Below are 8,896 nucleotides of genomic sequence, written 5' to 3'. Positions count from 1 at the left end.
AGCGTTAGAATTATACAAGATCTCCGAGGAGTTTGAAGAGGAAGTATCAGAGAGCTCTGAGGGTGCATATGATTATGCCTTCAATTAATACTATAATTTTGTCAAAAAATTATATTCTAAGATAGATGTCTCCAAGGTCACTCCCAAGGTGGCCATCGAGATGGGCATAAAGGGGGATCTCGAGTCATCCTCTAAAGCGACAGAGGAGCTAGCTAAGGAGTCTTGTCGGTCTCCGATCGAAGTGAATAAAACTGAGGCCATCATCGCGGAGCCTATGTCTGCAGTGCCTCCAGTAGAGACTGAGATTCTTAAGGTTGATAAGAAATTGTATTTCATTACAGTTGCAGAACCCACTACCACTGATGTTGCTGATAGATTGGAGCAGACTAAAAAGGAATCAATCAAGAAGAATTCCAATGCATCGGTAATTATTCGGTAGAGATTTTTCTTTCTTTTGAGATGTATTGACCTGATAGAGGTCTTCTTTTTTTTCTTTTTGGAACATGTCAACCCGATATGGATTTTCGCTTTTGTTTTTTTTTTCACATCAATGCAAGAAATATTTTTCAGGCATCATGATTTGGCTCGTGTATTCTAATAAATTTTATTACTTGTCAGGATAAAATAATCATATATATCTATATAATTCAACAGAATCAAAAATTGATAATCTTAAATTTACCTATCATCAATTAATTAAAAATCATGGTTCAAATGTACCTTTATTTTTATGATCTTGAATGGATCAAGTTTAAGATTCAATTCAGAGATTGATATTTTCAAGAGAATCCAAAGGTAATCTCGCTCCAGAGATTGATATAGTATCATATCAATTTGAGACGATGTAAGATCTTTTCGATCTAATGGCTGGCATAATACTCATTGATTGATGGGTGATCAAGCCCTTCGGGGTTATACTGGACTAAAATTTGAAATAACCTCATATTCACTAAAACTCATGCCTTTCGGGGCTCTATCGGACTGAGATTTAGATTAATATTTGTGTCCTTCAGAATTTTATCAGACTGAAATCTGGATTAATATGTATGTCCTTTGGAGCTCTATCAGATTGAAATTTAGATTGATATATATGCCCTTCAGAACTTTACCGGACTAAAATTCAGATTAATATGTATGCCCTTCAAAGCTTTGCCAGACAGCCTCTATCGGATTGAAATTTGGATTGATATATATGCCCTTCAGAAATTTATAGAATCGAAATTCGAATTGATATATATATCTTTCGAGGCTTTATCGGACTAAAATTTGGATTGATATATATATCCTTTGGAGCTTTATCGGACTGAAATTCAAATAAATATTTATACCCTTTGGGGCTTTACCAGATCGAAATCCGATATATATGCCCTTCGGGGCTCTACCAGTTTAAGGATCGAATCTTGATAAATTGAAGAACATGACATACAAGAAAGAGCTCATTAGAATATTTTTATTAATAATATTTTTTGAGATTTTTTCAAATTTCAAGAATGAAAAAGAATAGATCCATCTAAACTCTCAATTCTATGAGCCCCTGGATGAATTACATCAGTGATTCGATAAGGTTCTTCCCAATTAGGAGTTAGTTTACCTTGCTCAGTAAACTTTGAAACTTTAGCTCGTCTTAAGATGAGGTCACCCTTCTGAAATGACTTCGATTTCATTTAGATATTGTAATACTTAGAAATTCTCTGTTTATAGGTCGTCATTCTAATATGGACTTGTTCTCTCACTTCATCAAGAAGATCCAGGTTGATCTTCAATCGATCAGAATTGGTTGCTTCATAAAATTTTTTGACTCTATCAGATAATAGGCCAATCTCAACTGAAATCATAGCTTCAATCCCATAGGTGAGCCTGAAAGGAATTTCTCATGTCAGAATCCGATACGTGATTCAGCATGCCTAAAGTACATTTTGCAGCTCTTCAGTCCATAATCTTTTTACATCAGTGAGCCTTGCTTTCAAACCCTGAAGGATAGTTTTATTAGTTTCTTCAGCTTTACCATTTAACTGCAGATGTCCAACAGAAGTGAGTCGATGATCAATATGAAACTTGGAGCAAAATTCATTGAACTTGGGGTTGTCAAACTGTCGATCATTATCAGTGATGATGATCTGAGGTAAACCAAATCAGCATATTATAGATTTTCAAACAAAATCTTGCATCTTTTTCTTTGTGATTTGGGCTAAAGGTTCTGTCTCTATCTATTTTATGAAATAATCAATAGCTACCATAAAAAAAATTTTTATTCTGCTGCTACTGGGAAAAGTCCAATATATCCATCCTCCAAATTGTAAAGGGCCAAGAGACGGTAATAGAAATAAGCTCAGCAGCAGATAGATGTTGGATGTTAGCGTACCTCTGGCATTGGTCATACTTATTGATAAGATCAGCTGCATCCTTTTGAATATTGATCAGTAGTTATATTGTCGGATTACTTTATAAGCAAGTGATCTGCTCCGCAGATGGTTTCCACATATATCCTCATGTACTTCTCAAAATGTGTAGTCAACTTTAGATGGTGTCAAATATTGAATTAGAGGAAGAGAATAAGACTTCTTATATAAGTGATCTTCTTGAAGGATATATTATGGAGCTTGTCTTTTAATACTTCTGACCTTAGTTGGATTATCGGGCAGAACTCCTTTAGATATGTAATCTATGAGGAGATCAATCCAACTCGGCTCATGACCAACCTAAAATACAAAGAGCACCTCAATACTTGGCCTATCCAACTGTTCAATTAGTATTTTCTGATTCAGTTCAGAAAAATCTGAAGTGGTGAGGTGTGATAGAGTGTTAGCTCGGGTATTTTCTAACCTAGAAATTTGGAGTACTTCAATCTCTTCGAAATTTTTGGATAGCTTTTTGACATTCTGTAGATAACGAGCCATCGTTGAATCTTTAACTTCAAATTGATCCCGAACCTGACTGACGACAAGTTGTCAGTCTGTAAAAATCTTTAATTTTTTGATTTCGAGCTCTTTTGCCATTTGAAGACCCATCGTTAAGATTTCATATTCAGCACCATTATTGAAAGTGTAAAAATTGAACCTTAGGACATGCTCGGTTACAAACCCTTCAGGACTAGTCAGAATTAAACCAGCACCACTTTCTTAAGAATTTGAGACTCCATCTATATATAGAATTCAAAATGAATCATCACTTTTAGGACCTGTCGGGATTGACCTATCATCTGGGACTGCATTCTGCAACAAAATCAGCTAGTATCTGGCCTTTAACTACAATTCAAGGTCGGTAATGGATATCAAATTCATTGAGTTCAATAGCCCATTTGACGATCCGATCTGAAGTATTAACTATTTGTAATATTGATCTGAGCAACTGATTTGTCAATACTGTAATAATATGAGCTTAAAAATAAGGCCTGAGTCTCTGGACTGCCATGATCAAAGCATATAACATCTTTTCAATCTTTTTATACCAGATCTCTATATCTCGTAATAGTTTGCTAGTGTAGTAGATAGGCCTTTGAATGTCCATTTCTTCTCAGATAAGAATCGAGCTGGCTGCATAAGGTAAGACAGAAATATATATATATAATTCTTCACCTTCAACCAGCCTAGAAAGAAGAGGTAGAGAGTCAAGATATTTCTTAAGATCTTCAAAAGTAGTCTGACATTCTTCTATCCAGCTAAAATCTTTGATATTTTTTAATATTTTAAAAAATAGAAGAATCTTTTAGCTGATCTGAAAATAAATAGACAGAGGGCTGTCACCCACCCGATGAGCTGTTGGATTTCTTTGATAGAGGCTGGGCATTTCATTTTTAATAATGCTCAAATATTTTCAGGATTAACTTCTATTTCTCTTTGATTAATGAGAAAGTCAAGAAACTTATCTAAACCAACTTTGAAGGTATATTTATTAGGATTGAGCTTCATCTGGTGCCTCTTAAGTTCTCTAAATACTTCCTTCAAATCGGTAATATGTCGATCCTCTTCAGTGCTCTTTACTATCATAACATCAACATAGACCTCCATATTTTGGCTAATTTATTGCTTGAAAATTTTATTGATGAGGTGTTGGAATATAGCACCTGCATTTTTAAGATTAAAAGATATCATTTTGTAATAATACAAATCTTTTTCAATGATAAAGACAATATTTTCTTCATCTTTCAGAGCCATTTAGATTTGATTATAGCCTGAGAAAGCATCCATAAAGTCGAGGAGCTTGTGATCTGAGGTAGCATCTACAGACTGATCAATCCTCGATAAAGAAAAACTATCTTTTGGATAAATTTTATTGAGATCTTTATAGTCAATGCATATCCTCCATTTGCCATTGGCCTTTTTGACCATAACAACATTGGCTATCTATTTCGGATAATGAGCTTCCCTGATAAATCTTCTTTTTAAAAGCTTGTCAACTTCCTCATTGATGGCTTTCTATCTTTTCGAGGTGAAATTTTTTTTCTTTTGTTAAACTGATCTAAAATTTGGATCCACATTTAGTTTATGAATAATCACATCAATAGAGATTCCAGGCATATCAAAGGCCGATCAAGCAAAAATGTCAGTATTTACTCACAGAAACTTGATCATTTTATCCCTTAAGGCAGGCTTGAGGTTTACACCGATCTGGATCATTTTTTTCGAATCATCTCCCAAAGAAATAGCATCAAGTTTTTCTGCTCGTTCACTTCAGATTGTTTCAACCTCATCCAATGCATCCGGTATATCAACTGACATAGTTTTCACTGGTTGCTTTATTTTAGTAGAAATCATAAAATAATGTCGAGCTACCGTAAGGTCACCATGTATTTCACCAACTCTTTTCTTAGTCGAAAAACACACCAGCAGTTGATAAGTGGAGATAATGGCCTTGATTGTGTTGAGACCAAATTGATCGAGAATAGCATTATAAGTAGATGGGACTCTGACCATCAAAAATTTGAGTTGCATCGTTAACTATTTTGGTTCCTATCTTATGTAATTGATAGAGTAATTTCTTCCTCGACTGCCATCGGATTTTTTGAGAACCCGACGAGGGGAGTATCAACCCGCCTGAGCTGTCCGGTCAGGTTCATTTTTGAGAAAGCATCATAGAACAATCATCAGTAGAGCTTCTATTATCAACAAGAACTCTTTTTATATCATACTTTACTATCATCATAGAAATGACGACAGCATCATTATGAGGGGTTTGAATCCTTTTTACATCATTTTCAGAAAATGAAATAACATCTTCAATTCTCTGCTTCTTAGGAGATGGGTCATCAGTGTCAGGTAGGATGCTGGATATCATATTGATAATATCAATAGTTGGTCAGTTGTAGTCATTAGAAGTTTTGCTGGAGGACCGTATTCTTCGATTTTAGTCGGTCTGACATATTTGCCGAGATAACTCCGATGCACCAAAGTTTCTATCTCATCTCGCAGTTGCCTGCATTCCTCGGTGTCATGACCATGATCTCTATAGAAGCGACAATACTTCCGTTTGTCTCTTTTCTCTGAAGGGGCTTCAAAGGATCAGACCTTCGGAGACATCTTTCTCCTTCAATTTCTATTAGAATCTGAGTTCGGAGAGCGGACAGAGGGGCATAAGAATTAAAGCACCGAGGTGGACTTCTTAATCTCAATTTTTTTCGAAATTGATTTGAATTTTCAATCTGCTATAGCTCATTATTCTCCCTCGATCATTTTTTTTTATTTTTATCCTTCCTTGCCTACCTTAAGATAGTCTCCTCCTTCTCAGTCTGGGCGTACTTACGCACCTGATCAAGCATCTCATCGTAAGTATCTGGAAAGTTCTTATTCAGAAAAAAAAATCAGACGATTGCTCTAGAGTTTTTTTTTCAAAGCAGACATGACAATTCATTCAATGAAATTTTTTATTTCTAAGATGGCCACATTGAAATGAGCCACATACTTCTGAAGATCCTCTCCTTCCTGTTGGTAAACAGAAAAAATACTATCTATATGCCTCAAATGAGGTCTGTTAGTACCAATATAAGTAACGAACAGTCTCTCAAGCTACTCAAAAGAAGAGATGGACCTTTGTGGTAGTCCAGAAAACCACACCCTCACTACCTTCTTAAGGGTTGCAGGAAAAGCGATGCACAATAGAGCATCAAAAGCTCCTTGCAAAGCCATGAGGGCCCTATAACCCTCAATATGATCTATTGGATCAGCAGAGTCATCAAAAGACTCAATGGCGGACATCTTGAATCGGTTTGAAATTGGTTCATTAAAGATCTCATAAGAGAAAAGAGATTGAAGATTGAAACTATCCTTATTCTGAGATCGACCTCCTATCTAGAGCTCCATCAGATATCTTTTAAGATCTAGGACCTTATGCTCCAGGTCGCCCCCTCCTTGAACTTTTAGAATATGGGAGCAAATTCACTGTCAACCTCATCAATGAGGTGTTCATCTTGATGGGCTGGTTGAGGATTGTGTTGAGACAAAGCATTCGGAGGAAGAGCTTCTTTCGACTATTGCTTCTCCTTCTTTTGAAGCTGTTGAACAGTTACTGTCAGAGCTTGGACTTGCTGAACAAGGAAGCTGAATTATTAAGGATCTATAGCAATTGGTTGCTGTGGTGGTGCCTCGGGTGCTCCTCCTTCTGGAGCAGAGGGAGAGGGATACTGAGCTTATGCCTTGACTATCTTTTCATTAAAAAAATCAGAAGTCCTCCTTCTAGCACCAATCTGTTACTGTAAGGCTCAAAATTTGGAGTAGGACGGATCGAATCGAGTGAAACTAGGCAGAAGTGATCCTTGTGATCTGGTGAGAATTTTTTCAATCTACAAAATCAATCAAGAAACCGGATGGGGATTCTTCGATTTTTGACTCTCCAATACTGAAGTTAGTTCGAGCCTTGAGAACAGAGGTAGAAAAAAGTGAAAGAGCAAGAGAGATTGAGTAGAACAAGAAGAGAATTGAGTAGGAGCCAAGATGTTAGCCTAATTTCCTACCAGCAAAGTCTTCCTTGATTTCAGAGAGCAGAACTTATCTATGGAGGATCCCTAATCCTCTATTTATGAAGGGGTGAGGAGGCCGTTTCAAAATTTGTTAGGCTGTCAGAGAAGTTTGTTAGGCGATTAGAGAATCACCTGTAAGTGAGCTGGCGTACAACTGTGCATATGAGCTGGATATGAGATCATGGCCAGCTGTGGCTGGGTTGCAGAAATCACGATGGACGTTCGCAGAATGACTAAATCTGTCAGTATAATAGTTCTTTTCGGTATATGATCAGGGTGAGATAGAGATGCTATAATAGTCATTCCGGATAAGGAAAGCACCGAGATTTAGATCGGTAAATATTCGATCTAAATATTCTCTTGTCAGTCGAGACATCATCCAGACAGAATACAAGGATGTTCTTTATTTAGATCGATAAAATATCGAGCTGAATCTGCTAATCAATAAATTGATCTGCTGGAATTTGATGCTTTGAGATTGATATTTTTTTGATCTCATATGATGATGCCGCATATTTTGAGACTGATTTAATACATCTATAAAAATATGGATCTCATATAATATATATAAATTTACGATCATAATTAACAAAAATCAAGCTTTTTTAGCCATAAATTTTTGCCTCAGCAATGCTGAATACCCGGCATGACCTTTACTTAGTAAGACCTTATTTTCCCCGTCCCGAGCTTTTCGTTCCCGTCGTGAGGGCATGATAACCTAATTTCTCTCCCTCGCACTTAAAGCTCTTTACCACCAACATCCAACCGGGCTGGGAAATTATTTTGTTTTCCTGACACCATTGAAATGATAACCGGAAGCAACATCCAAGCAAGGCCTCCATCCCTGGCTTCAGTCTCCAGATGAGGGGCCAGCGAAAGCAAGGGTGCTGCTTTTGCCTCCCCACTGTTACCTCGGTCACCGGTAAAGCAAGGCATTCTGTGTACATTTAATATTGTCATCGGAGTACAGACAACGATCACCCATCAGATTATCGTTCTGTTCACCGGACTGACATGGGTGTCTAGCATTGTGGCGTGGTGGATGACGGGATTGATGGTATCACTCTGGATCTCACCTACCAATTTCTATATTCAAATTGCCAACAACAAGTCAGAGGATGCTCCAAATTTGTCTTCACCAGAAAAGACTGATGCTGAGGTGCATGTGAGGTCACAACAAGGTTCACATAAACAAAAAAAAAAAAAAATGCAAACAATTATAGGTCGAAGAAACGACAACCACAGCCAAGAGACATTGTTGTGGTAGTAAATGCATGTCTCCCCTTGCTTCATGGAACTTGTTCCAGCTCAAAAGGGTGGTAGCATTCAGAAAAGAATGGCTGGACCACCGTCCGGAGCATTCCCTGGGATGATGGAAGAGGGTACATTGAATACTACTCTTTTTAGCAAGATCTGCCGTACCGATTCTATCAATAAACATAATACAGGAGACGTACCAGCATTTGAATCAATATTCATAGCAGCAATACTGATGTTATAATAAGATGGTTCTCGTGGGAGATCTAGCATCTGCATGGTGAACTTCGGCCTTTGGTCTCCTCAGCTCTTTGTTACTTTCCCGGTATAGAATCCTAGTTCAACGAGTATAACCCACTGCAGGCGCCTAGTTCCTGCACCCAGTTGGGAGTATTGAGATGGTGGCTTCTGGTGGTGATGGTGGGAATTTGGACAGGGTGGGAGTGGGGCATCATAGCAATTCGTTGCAACTCAGGTACGCACATGCACGTGTGTTGAAGCAGGATACGTGCAGCCTCGTGCCTCCTCAATGGTGAACTAAATAATGCTGGTTTAATGATAAAGTTTAACTAATATTAATAATACATGAATGGCTTGGAGCACCAAGCTCTGTTTTACCACACCGCACGTCTCACTTGCTACACACCCCTTTATCCCGCATTCCTCCACATCCAGTGGTACCTTTAT

Source organism: Elaeis guineensis, chromosome 11 (assembly GCF_000442705.2).
Source record: "Elaeis guineensis isolate ETL-2024a chromosome 11, EG11, whole genome shotgun sequence".
Classification (NCBI taxonomy): Eukaryota; Viridiplantae; Streptophyta; class Magnoliopsida; order Arecales; family Arecaceae; genus Elaeis; species Elaeis guineensis.
This window is presented reverse-complemented; position numbering follows the sequence as displayed.